Consider the following 26,077-nt stretch of genomic DNA (forward strand, 5'->3'; position numbering starts at 1 on the left):
GCCGCCCCAGCTCAGGTACAAGCTGCAGCCGCGGCTGCGGTCAAAGCGCACCATCATCAGCACTCACAACATCCACAGCAGCAGCTGGATATTGAACCGGACAGACCTATTGGATACGGAGCCTTTGGTGTCGTCTGGTGAGTAGAGAAAAAAACAAACCGAGTTTACATTCTTTTCTACCAAATCATAATTCATTCTTGGTTTTTCTCATTTGATCCAGAATAGAAGAAAGCTGCCCAGTTCTTTGCTGGCTCTTCTCCTTTCTTAGAAAGTTGGGTTCTCTTGTTTCTCTTGGCAGGGCGAGGTGAAGAACAACCCCTTGTTATCAGGCCGCACCATCAGTCTTGATTAGGACAAAAGCAGCGTGTTTGTGCACCTCCTGCACGTTTCCTTAGAACGTACGTGCTGTGTGGCTGAGCCGCACCTGCTAAGATTTCAGGTTTACAAACATTAGAAGATGTATTCTGACCTGTCTTAAGAGCTAGAATTCAAAGTGTCTGAAAATGTCTTCCTATCCCCGTCACCTGCCGGGAGCTGTGCCTGGGAGGCTGCCTGAAACAGAGCGCCTGAACTTTGCTCTCCTCTCATAAATGCAAATGGGATTTTCTGTCCTACTGTACTGTGCTGCAATAACTTGACTCTCAGCTGCTGTGTCACAGGATTTTCTCAGTGGGTCATAATCTCTTCTAATATATTTTGTGACCACTTCATGTGTGTCATAACTGCCCGTCAGGATCACTGGAGCAAAGCTGGGGTGGTTTTTGATTGTTTTTTGGATGAGCTGCTGCCAGGTTCCCACTGCTCTGTGGCCGTCTGGGAGCAGAAGGAACGCCGGGGTTTTGTTGTGAGAGCAGGCGCGTCGCCGCGCACTTCCTGCCTCGCCGGCACCAAGTTTGCAGCAGGTCAGTGATACGGCCCTGCGCAGCTCCTGCTTGGCTGTGGGTGCTGTGGCGTCACCGAGAACAGTGGGGCTGCGGGGCAGAGCGGGGACAGCCCGCATCGGTAGCTGGTGGCCCTGCCTTTAGAGCAGGCCGGTGTTTGTCACACACCACGTTGTCTGGGATTGGTGCGCAGGAGAGGCGTAGCTGAGTGCTGTGGCTGGTCTGTGTCCCTCAATGCAGGAGTTAAGTGCTGGGAGCAGGGAGCCGGGGGTGCTGCTGCATGGGCAGCACTGCTCCAGTCCTGGCGTGCTGAACTGTTCAAAAAAAGTCCAGGAAACAGTAAAGGCTGCAAAGAAAACTTTAAAGATTATTTTCATCTGTTCTTGTATTTTTTCTTGATGAAGTGTGGGTTTTCATCTCAGTCGTTGCTAGCTTGCTTAAATTTGGAGCATTGTGTAAGATCAGACCCTGTTAGCAGTTGGCTCAAACACTTTGTTTACCTGCATGTAATTTTCCGGTCTTTATTTTTCCCAGTTTTATCTGCCAAAAAAAAAAAAAAAATCTAGGTACAAAGAGTGATCTGCGTTCATAACATTCAGTGGAATAAAAGGTTACATTTGCATATTCAGTACTGAGAGCTCCGGGGGAAGAGAAGTGTAGGATGAGGGTCTGGCCCGGGTGGAGGGCGGCAGAGCAACCAGGCTCCTCTGCTACCCCACGGCCGTGGGACAAAGCCTGCCGAGCTGCTGTGCTAAAGCTGTAAGGGCGTGAAGTCTAAGAACGTGATGGGTGGAATTCAGTTCCTCTTTGCTCACTGTGCAGCGTTTGTGTTTCACGTTCACTTCTGCGGGTGGAGCTGTGCTGAGCTGAGCAGGCCTTGTAAGTAGAGGTAAGCTGAATTTTAGGTTTCGTTCCAAATGGGAGTGCCTGTTTAACTCAGTTCTGGCTTTATGGGATAACAGAACCCAACACGAACATTGATTTGGGTATTTACAGTTCAAGTTAGCCATGAAAAATGCATCCTTTGGTACAAGCGTAACATGAAAAATTCAGTAACACGAGGCCCAGGCTAATTGTGTGTGAGGATTCTGTTGCATATCTGGATCTCTTTCTGAGCATTGGTTGGCGCTGACGAATAACCCAAGGGCTCATATCTGTATGTTGTTAAGAAATGCTGCTCTGCAGGCGGTTGACATACCTGAAGGAGTCCTTCATCGTACCCCTGAGATGTGTCGTGTCGTCCAGAAGCTGCAGCTTGTCCCGCAGTTAGGAAGCAGCTCCTGCAGGTCTGTGCTGCTCCCCGGGTGCTGCCCGCGCCGCGCGCCCGTCCTGCTGCCAGCGGGACACTTTGTCCTTCACCTGCCCCCTGTCAGCACATTCTTAACGTGCTGAGAAAAAAAACATCCAGATTTTAGTTTCAGCAAAAACTCCGCGCCCCGCGTTTCAAAACGCGCATCAGATGTTTGGAAGTCTTGTGAGCGTTCTGGGGATAAGGAGCTGTCCTTTGCAAAGCGCTCCCTGTTCTGCTGGGGAGACGTGCTGCTGCCATCTGGTGGGGTTCGTAAAAATAACGATAGTGATAAGAAGAAGGCAGGGAGCCTGGCTGGGGAGCGAGGGGCCAAGGGCTGATGCCTCTGCAGGACTGAAATTCCCAGAGCAGAGAGCAGCAGCGGCTGTGGGGGTGGCCGGAGTGGAACTGAGTGCTGTGTTGGTTGGGCTGGGACTCTGCCAGCTGTGTGCGGGTCGTGGCAGCCTTCTGTGTGCCGTGGAGTTCAGAAAGGTGCAGTTCGTCAGAGAGGATGGAACCAGGCAACCAGTGTTATTACTATAAAAACTGTGGTGAGAGGCGTTTCTGTGGGAAATGTGCCACAAATGGCACACAAAAAAAAGCTGTGCATTCTTTTTAAATTATTTTTAAAGGCATGATTTATGCAACTTTATGTTGCTGTGTGGTTTTCAATGTATTTCTGTTTCTGATAGTTTTTATTCAGGATGTTTGATAGCTGGGTAGTGCTGTGATGGTTTGGCTGACTTTGAGATAGATGTTGTGCTCGGGCTGCCACTACTTTGTCAAAGCAGAAATAATTTAGCCCAAATTTATACTTAGGCCTTCAAAGGCCTGAACTCACGAGCCAGTGCTAAGTGAAACATTGAAAGGAGTTTTGCATTGAATTGATCACTGTGTAACCCTAAAGCAATGTTAAGTGTTTTATCCGCATGCTGGTGCTGGTCAGAGCAGTGGGAGAGATGTCTGTGGGGTAGCAGGAACCCCCCCAGCAGTGCTGCAAAGGATCGACTTGTGTAGAGCAGGGATGCAGTGTAGATCATTTATTCTGGACAAATTGCTGGAATATGTGTCAGGAAATAAAGGAGGTTACAGCTTCAAAACCCATATGAATAACTGCAGGATAAGTTCCCCTCTGAGCCAACCCAGGGGATGTTTTGCGTGGTTAATGCACAGGGGAATGCAAAAGTCCGGTCTGGTACGTGAATAGTTTAGAGAAAGTTCAACGAGTAAAATCTGCTTTGTGAAACCTTTTTGGATTTGTGGGTGTAAGATGTCCTTTTCTAAGCTGAAGCTGTTTGCATTATGGTCTTTTTCCTGTCCCTGAAAACTCACCTTTAGTGGAGCATTTGTGAACAGCAAAAATATCTGATTTTAGCATTAGCATTTAGATGGGCACTGTTTTGCTTTAAACCATCTCACTTGCCATTTTATATTCATCTAAAATTACTTTTTTATTATCATTGATCAAAAAGAACTGGAGAAGCTGTCTAAAATTCACCCTAGAATTTTCGTTGTGAATGAGACTAACAGGACTGAATGGAAGTGGGTCCTCGCGTGGGTGGAACACAACATCCACCAGCAGTTGGATGAGAGCCTGTGGCAGGAGTCGGCCTGGCCCAACACGTGCAACAGAGGGAGAATCCCCACACAGCCTTCGAGCTCAGCAAGCAGCAGACAAATGGGAAGAGCCTTCATGTGCTGCTGTTGCAGCTGGCTGAGGTGTGGCAGAGAGTCTGAGAGAGAGAGACCGAGCCATTTTTATCCAGTTACCTCTTGGAGGAGGTAACGCGTGCTGTGTTTCACACCTAATGTCACAGCTTCAGCATCTGCAGGTGATCGTGTCAGTGTTTTTTAAAGGGTCACTTTATTTACGTTGAATTCTGGCTCAGTTTGTGAACAAGTAGAGTGGAACAGTGACACCCAGTTGTGCTATGAGACACTCTGCAAAGCTGCCATGTTTAAGTTATTGGGGCTGTTTTCAAATTTCATGAAAAGAAGAATTCTGTTAGCACGTACATGGCAGTTCCCCAAACTTGCAGAAGGAAATGAATTGCATATGGCAACTTGATGTCCTTAAATCAGACTCTGGGGGCGAAGCAGCGTCCTCTCCACGTAATCCACTGGATTGTTCGTTATTGTCTCATGAGATGATGCAAGAGGGAAGGAATGTGGATAATATTTTTTTCTCAGCGTTGGGCGAGGACTATTTTGAATAAATCAGCTCATTGTAGTTTATGCCAAGGTCGGCAGCGTGCAGGTCACTTGAGCGCTCATCGCCCTCAGTTCTGCAAATGTTGAAGACATTTCACTTCGGATGTTCTTTTCCCTCTCCTCGCCATGCATTTTCACTTCTTCTAAAAGGAGAGTTTAACTTGTCCCTACCACCAAGGCAGAAGACACAAAAGCCTCTCGTGTTTATATGTGGGTCGAGGCGTCAGTGCTCTCAGCACGTGATTCAAGAGGTGGTGAGTAGCACAGGAAGCAGCGTGTGCTGCGTGTGGCTGCTGGGGGCAGCGGGCGGCACGGCGCAGCCCCGCGGCTGTGGCAATGGTGGCAATGCCTGTGGTGATGAGCCTCATCCAGCAGCAGGCCAACACAGAGGTCCTTCGCTGTTCTGCAGCCTTTGAGTGCAGTTGGTGTAGACAAAGTCCTAGCATTGTAATTTGGAGTACGTCGCGTAGTAGGGCTGGAAATTTTGCTTTGTTGTGAGTCAAACTGACTATTATGTCCAATCTTGTAAAGTAGACCCCTGAGTGAGGTAGTAGATGCTTAAATGAAAGTGGCTTATGACAGGCAGTACAAATATGTATGTAAAGGATGGAGGCTTATGTGGTTAATGCATTTATTTATTGATAGTAGTATTTAACTGTAATAAGCTGTAACAAGGAAAAAGTGAATGCAAGTGGTGGAGCATGGGATGAGTAGCTAAAGGTGGTACAAACCATAGCAATTATCTGTCATCTAGCGATGGGGAGGCTGTAAAAATTGGTGTTGTACCAGTAAGCCAGGCTCTCTAAAAGGTAATGTCAGCAACCCGTTCTCAGGATGCATTTTCTCCCTTTGTTCTAGCTCACTTCCACCCCTTTACGTTGCTTCAGACAGAGCATGTTAGAACGACCTGAACTTCATTATAACGTTTAAAATTGTGTTGGTTCTCTCCTGGTACACGAGATTGATGGATAAATAAAGGTAGTCTCGTGTCAGCCTTGCTGTTAGCTAACTTCCATGGCTATGGAATGCGGCCACGTACCACGTCTGGGAGTGCTTAGCAAGAGCTTGAGCTTTAATCACAAGGGCTGGAACAGAACCGGTGTGTCCTAGCAGTATCTTGTTTTAATTTCCTGATGTGATTCTTCTCTATCAAGGCTCGGAAACGTCCATGTGTGAGTGGAATTCTTACTGCTTATGATGTTTCTGACACCAGAATGTGGTGGCAGGATCATTTTGTAGCATGCGTGCATTGATAAATCATCTTCTGTTACTTCTTCAGTTTTTGTAGAGCACTGCATGTTGGTATTTGTGTGCAATTACAGAAATGGCAATTCTAAGCATCGTGTCCAGGAACAGTTGTGGGAAGTTTGATGGAAAATTAAAAGGTATGGGGAAATGAATCTGTGGGCTTGGTGCGTGGTTTTGCTTTGTTGCTCAGGCAGCACCAGGCCCTGCTCTCACTGCTGTCTCCATTTTGTTGGCTCTGTGTGGTGTCAAAACAGAACCTTTGCTTAATGGCGGAAGGGACGCAGAGCGCAGTGTTGAATGGTTGGTAGTCAAGTAGTTATTTTGGCTTAAATCCTACATTATTCATTTTTTTCTGAGAAGCTGCTGCCCATCCCCTCTCTCATGGAAGTGCGTATAGGGATTTTTACTATTTCAGTTAATACATTTTATTGTTTAACATAAATACTTGCAACCATTGAAGAATACCTGTCTATGAATAAATAAAACTTACTTCATAAACTGAATAGCAGCTTTCAGGCATGGGTAATCTTTGTCACGTGAAGTAACTGCTGGGATGTGCACTTGTTGAGCTCCGCAAGAGGAAGTTGAGCCGACTGAGGTCAGGAAGGAAGGAGTCCAGCAGGCCCTTGGTGGACTGTTACACTGAAAACCATTTTATGTTTCTTTTAACTGTTTTGGTTACTAATGAATACATTAAGGTTGGTTACAGTCTCCAGAAAGCAGGAGATGTGCCCTGGTCTGTTTTCACTGGTTACGATTCACTTTGATGTGAGCAGCTGAGGCTGGCTGGCCTGCAGGGGTGCCTCAGTGGCTGCATTCCCACCTGTGTGTGGGGCTGCATGAGCACTAAATGAGAGGTCAGCAACCCACAGGTTATGCAGTAAGTAGAATAAAAGCACTGTTAAAAGGGTTTTCCAGTACGACAGTAACTTTTCTTTGGATGTTTCTGTAAATTCCTGTTGGCTTGCTGTATGGGAACTGCTGAGTCTTGGCCTGAATGACTGATGGAGCACCTGGGGAAGGGACCAGGTCAGCACAGGTGGAGGCAATTCACCTGTATGGCAGGAAGGGGTGGAGCCTGGCTCCTCTCAGAGCTCATTTAAGGGCTGACTGGCACTGGGAATGGTTCTTGTTCTGGGGATCCCTTTTTGATGGAGTTTTTCCCTGTGAGCCCAGCTCTTCGGGGGCTGGCTGAGCAGTCCTTTTTTTCTTCCTTGTGACACCTTTCTGTTGTGTTGGTCCCTTTGTTGTTACACCTCTTGTAGCGCCCTTCCATCACTTGATCTTTCTGATTGTTAGACTTGCTCACTGAGTGTTTCTGATTTGGAGGGAGGTTGTCTTGCAGGTGAGCATTTACAGCAGTGTGGGCAGAATGTTGTGGTTATCCCCAGACTGCCTGCAATCCACCATTTATTGTCTCCTAATTCCTTGGCTGGTACCTTTGGGAAGACCAGCAGAGAGTATTCTGAATCTCACAGTATTTCTGAATCTCCCGAGATCCTTGAAAGTGCTGGAAGCAGACCTTGATGTTGATCTGTAGTTTGTGGGTATTTAAGCAGAAAAAAGGGTTTGGCACTCAAGGTTGTATTTGAAAAAGTAACCTGCTCTGAAATAAATGGAGTGTGTCATACTCAGCACCTACCTTAGTATTTACTGTTTATTGTTGGGAGCAGAAGTTCTATATAATAATTGGTGTTAATTTGAGTCCTTACAAAAGTAGGGAGAACCCTGCTTTTCTTCCTTATCCCTTATTCTTTCTGAATTGGCCTAATGAATTAACTGTGACTGTCATGACGTTTTCTCTTTTTTTCTTTGATAGCGCCTCATCTTTTTTGACAAGTAGAGTAAATATGCGAGCTGAAAGACTCAGATTTAATTTGGGAGTTGCATTTAGTTAAGGATGTAGCTTCACAGCCGCGTTTGTGGCAGCCCATTGCTGTGCCTGAGCTAACATTTGTGACAGTGTCCTAGATCATTAGTCTTGTGTTTAGTGCTGCTTCAGAAGTGAATATTTAGATTACGAATTGGAATGAAAGAATGCGAGGCTGTGACCTGGCAGAATGATGTTCAGGTTTGAATCTTCAAGCTGTTATCACTCACCATTTGCTATTTGATGGAGTGAGGGATGTCTGCTCCTGCAGGTCCGGAGTGCTGCCCATGCTGTGCATCAGTGTGCATTCCCTGGAGCAGCTCTGTGCCAGCAGCTGGCACGCAGGGCAGCACGGTCCTCGTGGAGTAGTTTGCTGTGAGTCGCCTGATTTAATTCCAATGATAAAGTCAGAATGCTGTCTAACAAACAGCTTCCTTAGGAGCAGGCTTTAGTCTGAAGAGGGAAGTACTTTTTTAAGTTATTGAAGATCAGATAGCAGAGTGCTTTTCTGGTGGGTTTCAGATTTTCTCATTGATGTTATTTGAAAAAGTGAGGATTAAGGTCCGGCACTGCACTCGCAAAGCACTGACGTCCCCTCCTGAGCCCAGAACCTGAATTGTACCTTTCCTGCTGCCTGTGTGGAGAAGGAGAAGTAACTGAGACCTGCTTTGCTTTTTGTTTTCTGAAGGAGGTGGAAAGTAGGTGAATGTTGACAGAATCAGGACCAGCCCTGACCTACTTGTGGTTTTCTCTGATCTGTCTCAGGCACGTCACATTGCCATCGCTGTGCTACTGTTTACTCATCTGAAGGCTCATCTAAAATTTTAAGATACATTTGGTAATTTGGACATTAAATGAAGATAGCATTACTGCTCCCACAATTATTCCCAAGAAGATTTTGTCACCTATCATACAATCAGCTGATGGCAATCCTTCTGTAACAATTCTTATTTCCCTGGAACTGCTCTTTAAACTTTGGGTTAAAGGTGTTTTAGAGCCAGTAACGAATTCCCTTTTGAGTTTTCTTTTTTCTTTTTTTTTCTTTTTCCCCCAAGGCTCTATATTTTACTTTAGAAAGTCCTGAGAAGGCTGGAATTACACCCACGGTGTGATTTGTGTTATCACAAGGCTTTTGGCTGACTCAGAATAGAGAAACCCGTATTAGGGTTTTCAGGTCAGTTCATGGAGATCATTTAAATCTAAATGCAGCTTTGAAGCGGGTAGGTTAGACAAGGGCCCTGCAGGTCTGGCTTCGGTGTTTCTTCACTTGAAATTATGAAACTGAAATTACTGCTGTGTAGGAGGGAAATTAGTTGGATTTATAGCAGTTCAGGGTGTTTTTTGTGACGTGGGGCTTTGGGTTTTGCTGAGAATGAAGAAATGCTGTTTCCTTGACATTTAAAATAGTTGAGGGGCTGTAGATTTTTCTTAAATCTTTGTTAATACATCTCTTTAAAAAAAGGAAGGGAAAAAAAAGTCGTCTATATGTGAAAAATATCCACAACTCCAAAGCATTTCCAGGCTCTTGGATTGTGCTGGCAGTAAGATTATCTTTTCCTTGTGTTCTGATACATCTCTTCTGCTCCTACAGTAACTCAAAGAGTGAATGTGCAGTTCTGGTCACATAGAAGTCCCTGCATGGGAAGGTGGGAGAAAAGGCAGCAAATTACCAACATTTAACATGAGTAAACGTACAGGAGAAGCTTCAGAAAAACTGATGCTCTGTTGCCCTTTGTACAGAAACAAGGAAGCTGCCATTAATGTAGTTGTGCTCTTTACCACTACTGTCAAAATATATAAAGGATTATCTTCAGTTTGAATTGCCATTATGAAAAGAAACTGCATTGTCTCTGAAAGAGGTAGCACGAAAAGAGCTTTTGTTAGCTGCTGCTTCTGACAAAATAGACAGAACTGCTCCTTTTGTTTCTCAGCTCTTGGTTTTGGTTTATTCAGCAGAGAAAGAAGTGAGCAGTCTCTGGTATGTGCTTACTTTGTCAGTTGTTAAATGTTGGTGTTGGGGACTGCAATTCTGAGTGAATTTAACATTTAAGTAATGCTCAAATGTAAAGTTCTATGGTCGTGATGTCCACTGCCATGCAAAACAGCTAAATGTGAATGCTGTTGTCTAAAATAATTCCTGACAAGAGGGATGGAAAGGGAGAATGGCAAGTAATAAATATTCTGTGTTCTAATATGGGATTCTGCATTATTATAACAAATATTCTGTGTCATAGTAATGGACAGGAAAAATGACTGAAACTTGAGAGGTCAGTAAATAAGATTTTTTCATATGCTGGCTAACGGCCAAGTGTGACTGCAGTGAAACGATGGAGTGGCTGAAACGCAATGGGCTTAACCTGGGAGATACAGCACTGAAATAAGGAGGTACTGGTTCTCAGCGATTATGCTTAGCCTGGCAGGAGTAATGAGCAAAGAGGAGTTTAATCATTGGGTTTCCCTGTTGCTTTGGTTCCCCTGCCCTCAGGAGAGGATAGTAGGAGGATGAGAGGTAGCAGCAGCAGCTTATAGTGAAATTTAAGACACTGTACATGACTACTGCTGGAAACTAGATATCTATCTAGAGGGTATGGCCAACAGTTTTATTAACCTACTTTCCTATGGTGGTACAAAAATATTCTAGGAACTATGCCAAAGCCTAGAGGTTTGTTGGACATGGAGAAGGAGGTTTCACATTTAGATTTTCTTTGGTTGGCCAACAGGGATCGAGGTCAGCAAATTGCATCAGGAATGTAGCAGTTCCTGTAGAGATGGTGTGTGTTTAAAAAAAGAACAAAAGTGCATAGAGATGTGCATGTTGATCATGTTTGTCGGTATCGCAGACCTTAAGAGCTACTGTGGCATTGACTGAAAAGAAGATTGACTTGTATGGAATCAGAAGGTGCACAGAATGAACGTCCTGAGCAGTGCAGTGACTAACTGTAGCAGTGTTTCATATAAGCAGTTGGGAAGTAACTAAAAGAGGTCTTCAGCATAGCCAGAAAATGTACTGTGAACGGGGAAACAAGTTTGATTTGAAAAGCAGTTTCAGTTTTAAGCTTCCATGAAGGAAGCCAAATTAAACATTTTTAAAGATATTAACCATAACAGTATCCCTTTAATTTTCTATCCTTTTCTTCTAAGTAAGATACTCCGAATCAATTTTTCTTCAAGGAGACAGATTTCTTGCAGTAATCAGTTTTGCTTTTAGCTCTGATTTTTAAAGAATAAGTGATAATGGCACACATGCTCGAGGGTGTGATTAGAACACAGCATTAAAAGGCTTTTTAGGACATCTACAGTTGAAAAAGGAGCTCTGGAGAGGTCTGCATTTGGCAGCTGAGCAAGATGGGAATAAAGAGCACCTTTGAAGTGTGATGTGAAGAACAAGTTGCTTAACCCTTTCACATGAGATACCTTTTGGTGAAAGTTAAGTCTAGGTGTTTTCTTTGGACTCATCTTAAAGTTCTCCATTAAATCTATTAGCTTGTATTCATCCTTTTCTTTCCTTGAATGAATCCTACATCTCAAACAAGGCTCTCGTTAACAGCATTTGCTGTTAGCAAAAGGCAGTAAAGCAGGCTGCTTCTTTATGTTGCAATTATGCATCCAGGAGAGGGCAACAGGTGTCGTATCTGCTGGGGGGAGGCTCTGCCCTTACATCCTCCAATAGATCTCTTGAGCTCTTACCTCTGGTTGTCACTGCACTGTCTGCACGGGCCCTTACTGCTCCCACAGCAACTGGTCTTGTTTGTCTGTACCTCAGAAATAAAGGTGAGCATACACAAAGCTTTGCTCAGTGATATCATCTCAGCTATCTTTTTCAGTTTGCTTTTGTATCATATCTCTTAAAATAAAGAATGACTGTTAATATTTCATTTCTGCAACTTTGAAGTATTGCCAACTGGAGACTGCTGCACAGCAATTGTGACCCGAAAATCTTATCAGCACATCAATTTCTTAAATATCTCCAAAAATAACAGCTGTTCTTTTTGGTAATAAGTCTTTTAACAATGCAACCCTGTCTGTTTCCCATGCCTGTGTGCTGCTATCAGCACTGACTCGCGCTCAGTGTTCTGTTTCAAACACTTTTAGAAGTGTGGCTGCTGGCAGCTCTTGGCGGGCAGTGGTTTGCATCAGAAGCATCAACAGATTTTGTGGCCACTTCGTTCATGAACTGGTGAAAATGTGGGCATGCTTCGTGTCGGTGTTTGTCTTACATGTGCCTGTCTTGTGTGCCACGAGCAGACAGCTGACATGTTGTGCTGGTAGGGTGGGAAGAACTCACTTTGTCCCCAGGTGTTCATCTTGGCTTCCACCTCTGGCCTGTGCCTTGTCACCCCAGTGGGCAGATGTACTCCAGTTCTGTGTACTTCTCTGACTTCAGTTTCTTCTTCCTCACTTACGATGCTGTGGCTGATGAGTAGGTTTCCATCTGTTCGTTCTTCCTCATGCTGGAGGTTTTATAAAGCGTTCCTCAGAGTTGTGGTTGGTACAGCGAAGTGAAGACAGCACAACTGTTTTCTCTTTCTCCTATCTTATCTGTGTGTGGCTTTTCTTTCAAACAGAATAATTAAAATGGTTATGAATATTTCCTTTAAACCACAATCTATCAGCTTTTGCATCTCTTAAACAATGTGTGCAGAGCCAGAGGGTAAAGCACATTATAATGCCACGCTAATTGTGTGAGTGTGCATGCTAAGTTTCTCCTGTTGTGAAAATCCAACAAAAACAAACCTCTCTTGTAATGGTGCCATGCAATTAGCCGCCACTCCCATTTGCCTTTGCAGAGAAAGCCACTCCACTAATAGAACAGGAATTAACGTGTATTGTAAGTGATAGTGCTGACTTTGAACTCAGGCCTGGCACACAGGGAAAGGGGAGACTTGAGCAGAATTTAGAGATGAGAATTCTCAAGTCAGCAAGCCTTGGTTATCTGCAGGTGAGCCTCCATTTTAAGCCGGGTCTCCTACCTCCCTCTGCAGGTGACTGGTAGAGGAAGGCATTTCCAGAGGAGCATTTCATGTGTTACCCGAGGCAGGCGCTCCATAATGAATAATGCCACCTATCTTTCACCTTACTGACTACACAGAGCTTGTGTGACTGTCTGGTCACAGACCATGTTTGACCCCTGCCCAAGCCGTCCGTGGCAGTGACACAGCAGTCTGTCTTCTCTTAGTCTCAGCTCTGTGTTTTGATGCTGTGTGCAGTGAGGCAGGTCAGGGAGGCACACATGAGAGCTTCATATTAGCAGCCACGCGTCCGCTTTCTAAAGTTTGGCTAAATTTATTCCAACTTTAGCATTTGTGCTTAGCATTTCCATGATTTCACTGCCATTAGGAACTGTCAAAAAAAAAAAAACCCTTTGAAATGTGTGGGCTTATCTGTCAGTAATTCTACCCAGAGACCAGAACATAGGGAGTGGGCCATCGGATCCAGTGAGCTTTACGTACCCAATGATGCGTTCCCCCGACAGGTGAGGTGAGGTGATGATAACCACACACCCTTTACCTGTCCTTTAACTAGTCCTGGGAATCATATTGGTTTTGTGAGCATTTCTGAAGTATTTTTTGTTCTGTTCCACTTCCAAATGTTCTGAGAGTCTTTGTTATAGCAGAGTACAAAATGCCTCTAAGCGTTTGCCAGACTAAAGCAGAACTCTTAACCTCAGTAGCTGAGAATAGAACTCTGCTTTGTAACATCATGGATTTGTTGTAATGCTGTGTATTCCAAAAGCAGCACCTCGGGTATCATGTGCCTTTGGATACAAGCTGCGTTGTTTGTTTAAAAGTGCTGCATCAAATATGTGCAGGTGAGCAGCTGAAATGCTCGTGGGACCATGTTTGTTACATATCTTAGGGTAGAGCTTTCTGGAAAAAGTAAGTATTTATGATTGATAGAGTTGAGCAACGGAGGAAGGAAGTTCTTGGACTAGTGGAGAAAACTTGGGAGGTAACGGCATTCAGCCCCCCGCCGCCCGGTCAGCCCTGAGCTGCCTTCATACGTATTCCCTGTTAGCAGAAGGGAAGATTTGCTTCCCTCTTAGAACAAACTCAATCAACATTTTCCCACACCACCCTCTGAGAACATTCTTTCATTATCTTATTTTGTGTAATAATTGCCATGGAGTAGTCACAAACTTGTTTTTCTGCCAGTTGAAATACAGAACAGTGTGTATGCATTGACCTGGATTCAGAGAGAAGTTACCATTGGCATGATGTCTGCCTTGAACATTTGCCATCAGCATGGTAGGGAGTTGCTAAAGACTTTCAGAGAGAATTGGAAGGCGAAATGCCTGTGAGAATTCAGTTTGATAAGCAATGTCTTTGAAAGCTGGAGGTCTGGATGGTGCCATTAATCCTTTCTGCAGCTGCAGTACTAATAAGAATTTATTACTTCTGGAGTGATTCGCCTTTACTGTAAAGAAAAGCTAGTGTAAATTATCTTTCTTAATACATTTCATATCAGACTTATTTTTTATGCAGTACTTCAGTACAGACAGTAAGATGTGGCATGTGGATGTTTGTAGTTTTCTTATGGATGGAACTGCCCTGCTCCAGGCGCGCTCCCTCCAGGCCCAGCACTGCAAAGTGCTCCGGAGCTCGCGGTGCCCTCAGCTCTCCGGTCACACGAGGGCTGGGGGCCTTGCATGGCTTCACTGTGTGCTCTGTGCTGTGCACCTGGTCTCGGGTTTGTGAGCAAATGCAGGGCAGATACAGGAGAGCTAAGCGAGGTGCAGCCTGAAGTCCAGAGCACACGTAGCACTGTTCGAGTGCAGAAACACCAACTCTTGACACGATGAGAGATTTTGGAGAAATCTGGTGTCTGAAAGAAATAGGTGATACTTGAAGAGAAACGTTGAGCATCCAGATGTGTATTCGATAACTTTCTGACAACAGCCAAAGTTCTTCTGTCAGAGATTTGTTTGCATCTCAATTAGAAGGTGTTTATTTCTGTTTAAAAATACAGGCGTGTGTAGTAGATATTGAGTGTTAGAATTCAGAGGTTGCGTATTTCAGTGGGTCTGCAAAGAGAAGCAGAACGGAGTGTATCTGTTTTGCAGTTCTTAGGCTGTGTGTTCTGTTTGATAAGATGTTATTTTGCTGAACTCAGCAAAGCTATTGATGATTTCTTAGCAAATGTTTGCAATCAGCTGTTCTGTTACATGAAATATGCCAGGTTGCATATCTAAGGTAAATAAATATTCGGAGGGACCACGGATTTTATCTGGATGTTTCCAGAAATAAGACAAAGAGTTTTGCATTTCTTGGTATCTTTATCTTGGTATCTAACTTACCCAAACCATAATCTTTTTACTGCTTTTGTTTGTGTTTCCTTTCCCTCTTTTTGGCTAGCAGGATATTCTTTGTCCTGTTTACAAGCATGGCAAGGGAGAGCTGATCAGGCTGCTGTTCTGGAGGAAACTGGCTGTTAAGAATAACTGCATGTTTTCAAATACATGGAGAAAACAAGAAAAAGAAACAACTTTCTGTGATATTTTGGCCGTACTTCTGTTGGTGTTACCTGTAGCACTAGGTGACAGATGACAAGTAGCTGTTGCAGCTGCTCACCATTTTTTAAGTGGCTGAACCATGAAGCCAATTAGTTGAAGTGGAAATTAATATAAATATTCTCACTGGGGAACAGTAGTAGTTATGTGCTGGGAGACTGGTGAGGTAACAAAGGGATCACATCTCACAAGAAGCTGCTTTGCTTTCCCAGCTGTGTGGTTTGGCAGCCCTTGCAGCTTCCTGCCCCGCGGCTCGTGGTGCTGCAGAAGGACTCAGGCTGCCTTGGAAGCAAAATGTTGGGCTCTGTTTAATGGCATTACCAGTAGCTTTTGACGTGTTTTGCACTGAAGAATAATAAAAAAGACCAATGTGGCTGGATGTTCACAGTAACATCTGCAGCCAGAATTCTTAAAGGCACAATTAAGGCTAAACTAGATCTTCCTTGATTGTTTTTCTCCCCTTCCTGATTTTATATGACTTCAATTTTTGCCCCACACCTATATACTGCTTTCTTATTTTTGGATTAAGTCGTGGTTTCTCATCTCTATCTCAGCTACAGCTGACGTTTCATAAGCGAAGCCTTTGCACGCTTCATAGTCCCTGGCAGGAGCAGCCCATGACTGTGCTGAGCGATGGACGGGTTCCTGCTGGGTTCGCCTTGCTGCTGGACTCACCCAGGGAGCAATATCCTAACAAAGCAGAGGAGGGAATTGGAATGGGTTCTTCTGAGAACAGCAGCAATAAGCAAAGCTGCCTTTCTGGTTGTTCTCTCAATTAGCTCCTGGGAGACTTTCATGCTTTTCTTGTTCCTCTTGGGGATATATGACCTGATACTTTATTGCTATAAATAATTATTTTACTAATATCAAAGTATAGAAGTGCCAAGGCACATTTTCAGAATCTTTGTTGGATGTAAATAGGAGTTCCCCAGACAGGCTTCTTTTCTCTTTCCTGTTCTGGAGTGCTGTCCTGGCACTGCTGGTCCGTCACTTTGTCAGTTTTTGCTGTCCCTTGAAGTGAAGAGCCCTGGGAGCAGCACGGGGCGCCCAGGGGGGCCGTGGGGAGAGGAGCACTGCAGTGAGGAGGGAAGGGCTGAGGAGCTGCTTCCAGAGCGGGGCATTGCAGGCGATCGTTATTAACAAATAAAAAATGCCTTAAATTCGCCTGCAGCAGCAACCCTGTCCAGCTCTTATCACAGCCTACAGCAGGACCTTAGGACAAGCTGTTTGCGTACACCAATTTTTGCAGTATGAAAGCGTTTGATGACAAATCGGAGGGCAGCAACATCACTTGCTTACACAGCTGTGATGAAGTTCAACAGTTCTGCAGATGTTCAGCACTCCCTGGTGTTTAGGAGGTTTTGGACCTTGAGAAAGGGGCATCAGTAAATCTGTGGTAGCTGTCGGGATTTCCAGGCATTCAGCAGCTGCCCTCCTTACCTCAGTAATCTTTCTAAGGTAATCATTTTGGTTGTAAAACGTTGTTTTTATCATTTTTTATAAAGGATTAAGGAAAAAACTTAGACAATTATTGGCTTAGTACCAAGAGGGAAGAATGCTTTGCAGTTTGTATTGTTGTTTATATGTAATTAAAATTGATTTACAAGAACTTTAATTTAGACAGAGGTAGAGTGGTTTTTTTTAACTTTAAATTTCATTTCACACGGTAGGACTGTGTAAATTGATTTGTTACTTGATGGACATCTGATTTTTTTTGCAGCGTATGCATTTAGAGCAACATCTTCTACCTCCGTAATTAATTCACGGGAGGTTTGGTTTGAAAAGTCACTGGCCAGTGGTGCAGATGTTTGGAAGAGGGCGGCGTGATGGCAGGAAGGGAGCTGTGCTACCAGTGGCTCAGCCCTGCAGCATCTCACCAAAGAAATAGGAGCATTCCTGTGAATGGGCTGCAGACTTACCCCTGTTCCCTGGGGCTGTGTGCTGAGCCCAAGCAGCTGCTGCCCGAGTTCAGGGAGAACAAACTCAACATGGCGTGAAATTACTGTGCTGCCATTCACAGTCATTAGTTATATTGTTACCAGCTCTGAGCATGACTGGTCTTTGCATGAATTATAAGGTGAAATGCTACTTTGTCAGTTTTGCCTTAAGCCACGAACGAGATCCGGTGCGGCTTTGAAACCAGGAGTGTTATTCCTCCGCCTGAGTCACAGCATTCCGGTCAGGTGCTTCGCTGATGTCTGTGCTCAGGACTCCGGGGACGAAGGCAGCAGGCGGCCCGATTCTGGCTGTGGTTCGGAGGTGGCTGTTAAACAGCCCATCCCAGCGCTGTGCTGGAATGGAGCCGCGCTGCGGGATCCGAATCCCGTGGCACCGAGCAGATGTTCCTTGGCTCAGTTGGGTCTGAGCCTGCAAGCAGACGGAAACTTCTTCTGGTGTTTATTCCTCTTCCAGCAGATCGGTTTCGTCCTGCCCACTGGCAGGTTGGATTTCAGAAGCAACTTTGTTTTCCTCAGTGAAATAAACCTGCAGACAAATTGCTGATGGTTTTTACTCTCTGCTCCTTTTGGGTTCCACAGTACAGCCCCGGGATGCGGTCCCTGCTGGTGTGTTGGGTCGATCCTTAAGGACAGCGCTTTTCTGCTCTGTTCATTTCTTACAGCTAATGGAAATGTGGCAGTGGATCTGCTCACTGGATCTCAGGCATTGGTTTATTCTGCCTTAAATTGGAACCGTTTCATCAGGATATATAGCTGGCTGTAGATTCTTATGTGCATTCCTACAGAAGAAAGTTATTTTGACCACCCCAATGAAAGTATGCCGACAAAAGCAAAGGCTTCCTCACGACTGGAGATCCAGAAACCCTGTTTCACAGGGAGGTTTGAGAAACCTCACCTTAAAAATGGTGATTGGGAATTGAGGTGCCAGAATCTCCTTGCTCTAATTTTGTGGTTCTCATTATAAAATTCTATTTTCAGAATCTAATTACTTAAGTTAAAATGGTCGCCATCTGCAAGGCACCTTAAAATTTCTGCACTACTGTTCCTGCATCACATAAGCACTTTGAGAGGAAGCCCGGTGTCATTCCCATTTTACATTTGTGGAAGCTTAGATGCTGTGTGCCTTTACTTCTGCAGATGCAAAATGATTCGGTGATGGAGTGATGGACCTGGATTTGACATGGTGCTGTCTGAGTGGGATAGTTACAGTGTTTGTCCTCTTTGGGAAAATCAAATCTATGTAGCTGAAGAGGCATTTTATTTGTAGTAAAGTCTTTCTTGGGATGTGAAGATATTTGTGGTCACAACTGCTCCTTAGCTGGGGTGTTGATCTCTGAGTGTACACCAGTGGCCAGCAGTGTGTGCATGGATGTACGTGTGCTGAGCCAGTTAGGAGCTGCTGAGCTCACCTGTGTGTGTGTACTGTAAGCAAAGGGTGATCACACAGACCACGCTCGTTTTATGCAGACTCTGGAGTGCAGCGTATGACACGCTTTGCTTAGTACTTTTGTCCCCATGCAATGTATTTGCATTGTTTTGACTCAGCATTTAAGTTGAGAATGATAAGAACTCTTAAGTAAAACATGGACTAACGGTGGTGTGATGTTCTGCATCTTCTGTTCTGCAGGTCAGTCACAGATCCGCGAGACGGAAAGAGAGTTGCACTCAAAAAGATGCCCAACGTCTTCCAAAATCTGGTCTCTTGTAAAAGGGTCTTCCGGGAGTTGAAGATGTTGTGTTTTTTTAAGCATGACAATGTAAGTAATTTTAAAGTATTTCAAACTAACTTCAAAGTATTTCTTAAAGCCTGATTATAAAATATGTGAATAATTTCTTTTCCTTTTAAGTTATAGAATATTTAAAATGCTTTAAAAGCTCTGTAATTCCACATTTATCAGATTACCTGGAAACTCAGGTAGTAGTGCAGCGAGCACTGTAAAAAGTTGAATACTCGATTACCAGGAATCTAAAGGCATTCATACTTCCCTTCCAAAATGGTTACAGACAGGCAGTGCCCTTCAGCCTAATCTTATTTTGGGCTTTAGGTGAATTTCACTCAGCACAAAGTGATGCCAGCTGGAGCTGCTTTTGCTTTCACACTGTTTCTTACTCCATCTTCGGCTCCCTTTGTTGGATTCACTGCTCTCAGTTCTGTAGCAGAGCAGCTGTGCAAGCACTCTTGAGTCTGCTTTCAGTGAGATCAGCTGGGTGAAGTAAAATCACTTAAAATGATTTGAATTGACCCATGTGGTTCTGTGTGCAGTGAATAAAAATGTACTCAATGAAACTTCCTGTGGTATGGTAACCTCTCGTAGGTGAGCAGCAGCAAGCATTGTGCTTCCTTCCAGTGCAACTGGATCACAAAGTTTGTATGTTTCAGAACTGGGTTTCAGTGCTTTTCCTTCTTTCTTAAAAATTTCTTTTTTTTTTAATCTGGCATTATCATGTTCCAAGAAGCATTTTGTTTGTGGCTCAGCACTGAATTAAGATAATTATCAGTGGGGATGCAAAAGAAAGGGATCAGTCTGTGAGTTAGTGCCAGACCACAGAGCTCCATGCACTGCTGCTGGTCCCTGGGCTCTGGGACACAACATCTTTTGAAGTGATGTCTTAAACTGCTTCCCACCAGGATCTTGTCTCTGGGGGGATTTTATTGAGGACTGAAATGAAATGAAGTTATCTCTGTAGGCAGTTGCATGTCATTCTTGAAAGCCACCAAAGCTCCTCCCAAATGATATGCTTGGGGCAGGATCTAGAAAAATATGTGAGGATAGATGGAAATTCTGCACTGCTGCTTTTCTGCCTTTTTGCTCTGCTCAGAAAACTTGGGTAACTGTCTGCCCTCCTGATTCAGGGTGTAAACTGCTTTGCTTGTTGTAATTCCTACATGGAAGCATTATGTTACAGCACAGTTGAAGACAAATGGCTTAAAAATGTACTTTCTTTTGCTGTTGTGTTTTGTTAGAATTACTTATTTTGTTGTTACTTATTCTTGAGATCTATAAAATACTGTGAGTAGATAAATTTGTGCTCTCAAGCCAGTACTTGAGCAGGTGGATTTTTTTTCTTGAAAGAAAAAAGAAAAGAGACCCTGAGTGTACAATATCTGACCTGGGGCTATTAAATGCAGATATCCAGTGAGATAGAATATTGGTCTGTCTGTAGAGGATAACACAAAACTAAGTTCCCAAAGAAAAGTGCAGTCTGACTGTCTTTGTGAAAGGGGTCTGTTCTGTCTGACTGGGGTAGGTCTTGATCTTGTGTGGTGTTTCCTAGGTACTCTCTGCCCTTGACATACTCCAGCCTCCGCACATTGACTATTTTGAAGAAATGTATCCTAAAAATAAAATAGAGCTGCTTAATTGAGGTAGGTGTAATTTTCATTAGCTTAGAAGCTACTGGCAGTTGGTGGGATCTGTGTAATAGAACTACAAAAACCCCGAGCCTGTGTCTGAACAGTTGGATGTGAAGAAGGGAAGCTGTACTTTCCTGAAGCTGTTGTTACTGTTAGTGCTGATGCTGAGCAGTGCAGTGTGAAACTAAGAATGTGTGGGGCTGTCAGTGCAGTGCTGCGATGCGACCAGCATGGAGTGCTGCTACTGGTGGTGAATCCTCCAAAATGTTTCTTTGAAAACTTACATAGCAATGATCGTCCTGTCAGTTATTAGTGCCTTCAGATGCTTCCTGGTGCTCTCGGAAAGCGCCAGTGACTGTCACCTGCTTTGAAATCATGACTTTTTGGGGATGCTGCAGCAGCCTGGCTGGGTGCTGGCTCTCTTTGTTCAGCTCCTATCTTGATCAAGATGACAGATTTCAGTGTTGTGTTGGATGTGTCACTGATACAAAGGTACATGCTGTCTACAGGTAACCATATTAAAATTTACATTTCTTTCATTCATCATAACTTGACGCAGGCGTGTCGTTTTGTTTCCTTTTTCAGTCTTTGTTTGGGTACTGTTTTGGGGTTGGGAATTTCTGCTTTGTGAAATACTGAAAAATGAAGTGATTCATGCAGGGGGGGTTGTGCTGCTATGGAGCAGCTGCAGGAGGAGCTCTGGGGTTCAGAGCAGAGCTATGGGCACTTGGTCTGCTCATGTCACTGGAAATCAATGTGGTGAGTTAACTACAGATTTGTAGATGTGCAGTACTGAACATAGGAATAAAATGAGATTGGCTTGGAACAAAGAAAATCAGAGTAATTCTGATCTCTGCAGACTTTTCCAGCTGCATACCCAGAATTGTAGCGAGGTTTTTCTGCCTGGTTAACCCCATTGGCTGTTCTCTTCTGTAAGCTAATTTAAACATTTGTCCTGCTAAGATCAGTTTGGGGGAAGTTTTTAACTGGTAAAACATAACCATGATAAATAGCACTGAATGGATCGTTTATTTCTGTTCCCTCAAGAGTCTGAAGATTATGCACAGTTTTATAAACTGTTCAGATATTTTTACACAAGTTATTAGTAAAATAATAATCTTTGTAGACTTTTACTAGTGAAAATAATGTTTAAGAGCTGGTAATCAAATGTCCTCACACGTTGGCATTTCTGTTACCAAGTGAGCATTCTGAGGGCTGTGCCAATCTGAGGTAAGCTGATAGACCTGTGTCTTTTCTATGGAAAATGCCACAAACAAATGCTGTTAAACTCTGTGCTGAACTGTTGAGGTGTTGCACCATAACACACTCAGGTGTGTGTCATCTCATTGACTGCTCTTCTTTTTACAGCTTTGGTTGCACTGTCTTTTGAGTTTATAATCCACAACCTGGTTGTTCACACAGTAACTCCCTCCCAGAGCCAAAACTGTTACCCAGATCTTGTTGTAAATCAGGCAGGCCATGAAGAACTATCAGTTATGAGCTCCAGTGGCATACCTGCCAGTCACCTTCCAGCTCAAAACGTGTGTACATTCAGAGTGTATGAAGTGTTCTGATTGAGGATTTAGGTTTATTTTCCAAAATTACAAGTTTGTTGCCATTGTAGCTGAGACCTGAGGACTTCTCTTCTGTTGGCAGGATGCATGTAGCAGTTATGTTTAAAACAACTGCACAATCCTATGGGCGTCCATCACATGTCCTACTTATCCTACAAGCAGCTTTGGTGTACTGGTGTCAGTCCTCAGCGGGACTGAGTGTGTCAGCTTATGGTGATGGTCAGAGTTGGGAGGGTTATTTTCTCAGTTACTGATGGGTCGTCGTTGTTTGTTTTTGTATAACCCTCCTTAGAATAATGAAAAAAACAATAATGAAAGCTGTCATTCTTTCTTTGATATAAACTGAGTTGCATGAATTGTGATTTGATCTATTTGTAGTACCTTGAAACCTCTGGTGAAGAAAAGTCGTCAGGAAAATTATTTTGAACCCAGTGGTTGTAACTAAAGTATGACATGATTTATTGGCTGATAAAAGATTTGTTGGATGAAAACCTTGCCATTCTATATTCAGGCTTTGTCACATGAGTGTTAGATAAAGCTCTTGCAATTTTGCTTTAGTATTTCCTTCATATGAAGATCTGAGTCTTCACAAACTGGATTTCGGTCATTTGCAGTAGTTCAGTTCTCTTCTTTTATAACAAGTCATGTGAGTTTTAGATCAGATCTAGGCTAAGGATTATTCCTTCTGTGTAATTGTACAACCAGGAGTCTGTAAGTGGGATAAGCTTAGCTACTGCCAAGTTTCATATGGAAAACCAGCAATGTCAGTTTCCTTCGTGGCTAACCAATTTTAAGTTATTCTGAGCAGTGTTTTGTGGGGATGCACTCCAGGCTGCTGTGTGGCTCTGTGCTGGGCTGACGGCATCCAGGAGTGTTGATCAAATAGGAGAACAGTGACCACTGATGTTGTGACTGAAGTGCATTTCAGTGCACGTTACCGTCTGTGGGAATTCTTGGTTGATCTGCCATACAGCTCTGTTCTGCAGCCAGTCAGTAGTCAGACTTGCAAAATCTTTAATCGACTGTAATACTGAAATCTGCAACTGGAAATACACAGATGTCTCCTCTTTAGCTGGGATCTATTGTAATTTGGTGCTGTGGTAACTTCTGGAACACTTTTTCCATTAAAGGGAATGTTAGAAGCAGTTGAGAAGACAATATCCTGTCAGTATTGTTTGTTGACGGGGAAAGATTTTAAGGCTAGTAAAAGAAAAGGTGCATAGCACCTCCTTTCCACCCATCTGCTGGGGGGGGCAGAACTGTTTTTTCTGGCCATCAGGGAGCAAAAGCTGTTCCTCAGGCAGCAGAAGGGGCGATGTGGCCCCACCAGGACCGCAGGCAGTGTGCCCTGTGCTGCTGCCCGCACAGCACGCTCCTTTGGGCCGACGCTCCAACAAACCCAGCAGGACTTGGACTGGGAGGATCAGGATGTGCTGCAGAAGGCTGTGGGTTGCCCTTTTGTGGCTGGTAGCAGTTTGTGTTCTGGGCAGAACAGAATGCAACTGAACAGTTTGAAGACATCATATAAAGATGATGAGAAAATGGTGCTGTTCTCAAAGTTCTAAAACTCTATCTGAAAAAGGCCCGGATGTCTGCTCGAATGGACTGTATGACAAAGAGTCGCTGTAACACGAGGAGCTCTTGTAGGAGGGTTAAAATTTTACCTTATTAGAACTTGACTGCTGAATGCCTTCATTGCAGCACTTGCAATGTCTAGTTGGATAATATTGTGTGCAACTGAAAAGGCGGCTCCAGGAGCCGGCTCTGCTGGGTGCAAATATTCCCCCAGCCCCAACGTTTTGTTTTCAGTTAGCCACAGCTATGCCTGGGCCCCACACAGACTGATACAGAGGGGGTTTAACTGATGCAAATCCATCTCTGCAGGGTGATGGTTGTTCAGAGTTCCTTCTTACAGCAAAAACTTACCTGGATGTGAGCTCTGCAAGCTGTACAGCATTCCCAGCTAACAGTGTGGAGTTGTTTAAAGAATAGGCTGCTAGTTCAACACAGCTGTCTGCTCCATGTAATTTTAATTTAATAAGAGAACGAGCTACTCATGGAATTTAATTTACTATATCTAAGTATACCAGTATTACAGAGATTTTTCTTTTTTTCCCTGGTATGCATCAATGGGAAATTATTTCTATTGAGAAGATTGCGTCCTCGTGGGAAAACACCAGGGAGGTTTTGAAGTTTAATATCATGTATTGTTAGCAGTTTCCTCTCAAGTCAGTGCTGCTGTGGTGTGTGTCTGGCTGTCAGTGAGTCAGTAAAAACAGATTGGTGTTTTTTTCCCTTCTCTCCTTCTAATTTTGAACCTTTTGTGAGTACTCAATGAATTATCTTAATTTCTAATTTAAAGTTTACAGCCTGATTTTTGTGGAAGCTGAAAGGGCGCTATGTGAGAAAGTTCTGCACTGTTACCTTTGAGGAGGTGCTCTCTGTGCGTTGGTATTTGGCATTGCATCTTTTCAATCCATTTAAAAGCTATTTGTAGAATAAATTATCAATATTCATTAGTCCTCTGTCCACAGATCTGATTAATCTGCACAGCTCTATCTGCTGATTAATTCACGCAGCCCTTTGCACTGTTTTGCTCTTTTCCTACTCGTGGAAATATTTGCTAATTTTACCACATGTGCCCATAAGCACTGTAACGTTTCAGAATTGTGATCTGCAAGAGGTATTTAGTAGCACAAACATCTGACAAACATTTTTCCTGTCCGAATATTAAATTCAGGTAACCTTGTGACCAAACAATTAGATAACTAAGGGAATTTTGGAAGTAATGCTGAAGTGTAGCGTTAATTCCTTTACCCTGCAGGCTGTGTGCTGCCATACCCTGGGGAATGGTTTGCCATCCCACTGCGTAGGGATTTCAGAGGCAGTTTTTGCTGACACCAGCGAGCCTGTATGTCCTCATCTGGCTGATGGCAGTGTACAGCCAGGAAGATGTGTCTCAGCAACCCCAGAGACAGTCGTGCAGGAGTGAAACGCCTGATTTAGTTTGTCTTTCCCTGAATAGAGCTTCCACAGGATTCAAGCTTTGTTTTACAAATAGTAGATGCAAGTATTTAGATATGAAACTAAAGCCATTTTATTGTATGATACCGAGTGCTGCTAAACTGCAGGTGGCCAAAAGCAGAGCCACTTGTGTGATTGAGACGTGGGGCTTCTGGGGGGGACCAGCACTACTTAATGAGTGGGTCAGTGCTGTGGGGCTGGGACTGGGTGCACAGGGAGCCCTCGCAGTGCCATCCCGTGGCTGGCCGTGCCTGCAGAGCGGCAGGATGCACTGCCCTGCACACACACCTCCTGCCCTGCCTGCTGCTGGCCCGCCTGCCCCACAGCTCAGCCACAAAGCGCTGCTTCTTCCTGCAGAAAAGTATCTGTGGCTCTGTTTTGAGGTGAGCAGAGCCGTAGTGAGGAAGATTCTGAGTCACTGTGAGAATCTTGCATCACAATACTTTGTTCTTTTCTAAAATTCGTTTGTAAAATGTACCAACTCAGCAAGTCTCCCCGTCAGAGCAAGTGAAGTTTTCCTGTGCCGCGCATTTCCCTTGGTAATTAGTCTGAAGCAAATTGGTACATTTGTAGTTCTAATTTTATACACTACTTAACTAATTACTTCTGTCAGAAGCAATTTTTATCTGGTGGCGGTGCTCAGCTCTGTTACAGCTCCAGTGGCCGCCTCTCCGTGGGCCGGCTCCAAGGAGGAGCTCTGGCGCTTGTTGGGATCGCGGAGCGCAGTCCGCAGGGTTCCGTGGTTGGTTCTGTGTGACATCTATTGCTGCTGGGCAGGCTGCAGCCACTGACCCACTTGGGCACAGCTGCTTGCAGAAGGCAGGAACATCAGCCGTGCTGCTTTTGCTCATGTTTGGAGACCTCATTAAATTATCTAGAGACAATAATCAGATAGCTGCCGTTCAACTTAATGGCACCTCTGAGCCCGTCGAGAGAGCTTTATTTAATGTGCGGCAGACCTGGAGTGGTGCAGGTGCCATTTCAGGCCCTCATTTAATTTAAGCTGCTTTAGTTGGCATGGCAACTAGTTGAGACATCTGGGAGACATTATGCTTGGGATTGAGATTTAGGAGGATTTGTGGCGTAGCAAAACAGATCTTATCATAATAAAGTGCAGAGTAATGCTTTCAGTATTTTTAAAAATATTTTACATTAAAAATG

The 26,077-nt window shown here is 44.1% G+C and overlaps 1 long non-coding RNA gene across 1 annotated transcript; it reads left to right on the forward strand.

Moving 5' to 3' along the window:
• Window positions 1-6: 6 nt before the first annotated feature.
• LOC109370661 lies at window positions 7-26,071 on the forward strand. Its single transcript, XR_002120980.2, has 3 exons — window positions 7-137; window positions 18,591-18,720; window positions 20,240-26,071. It is a non-coding gene; the product is annotated as an uncharacterized LOC109370661 (long non-coding RNA).
• Window positions 26,072-26,077: the final 6 nt, after the last annotated feature.

Source organism: Meleagris gallopavo, chromosome 21 (genome assembly GCF_000146605.3).
Source record: "Meleagris gallopavo isolate NT-WF06-2002-E0010 breed Aviagen turkey brand Nicholas breeding stock chromosome 21, Turkey_5.1, whole genome shotgun sequence".
Taxonomy (NCBI): Eukaryota; Metazoa; Chordata; class Aves; order Galliformes; family Phasianidae; genus Meleagris; species Meleagris gallopavo.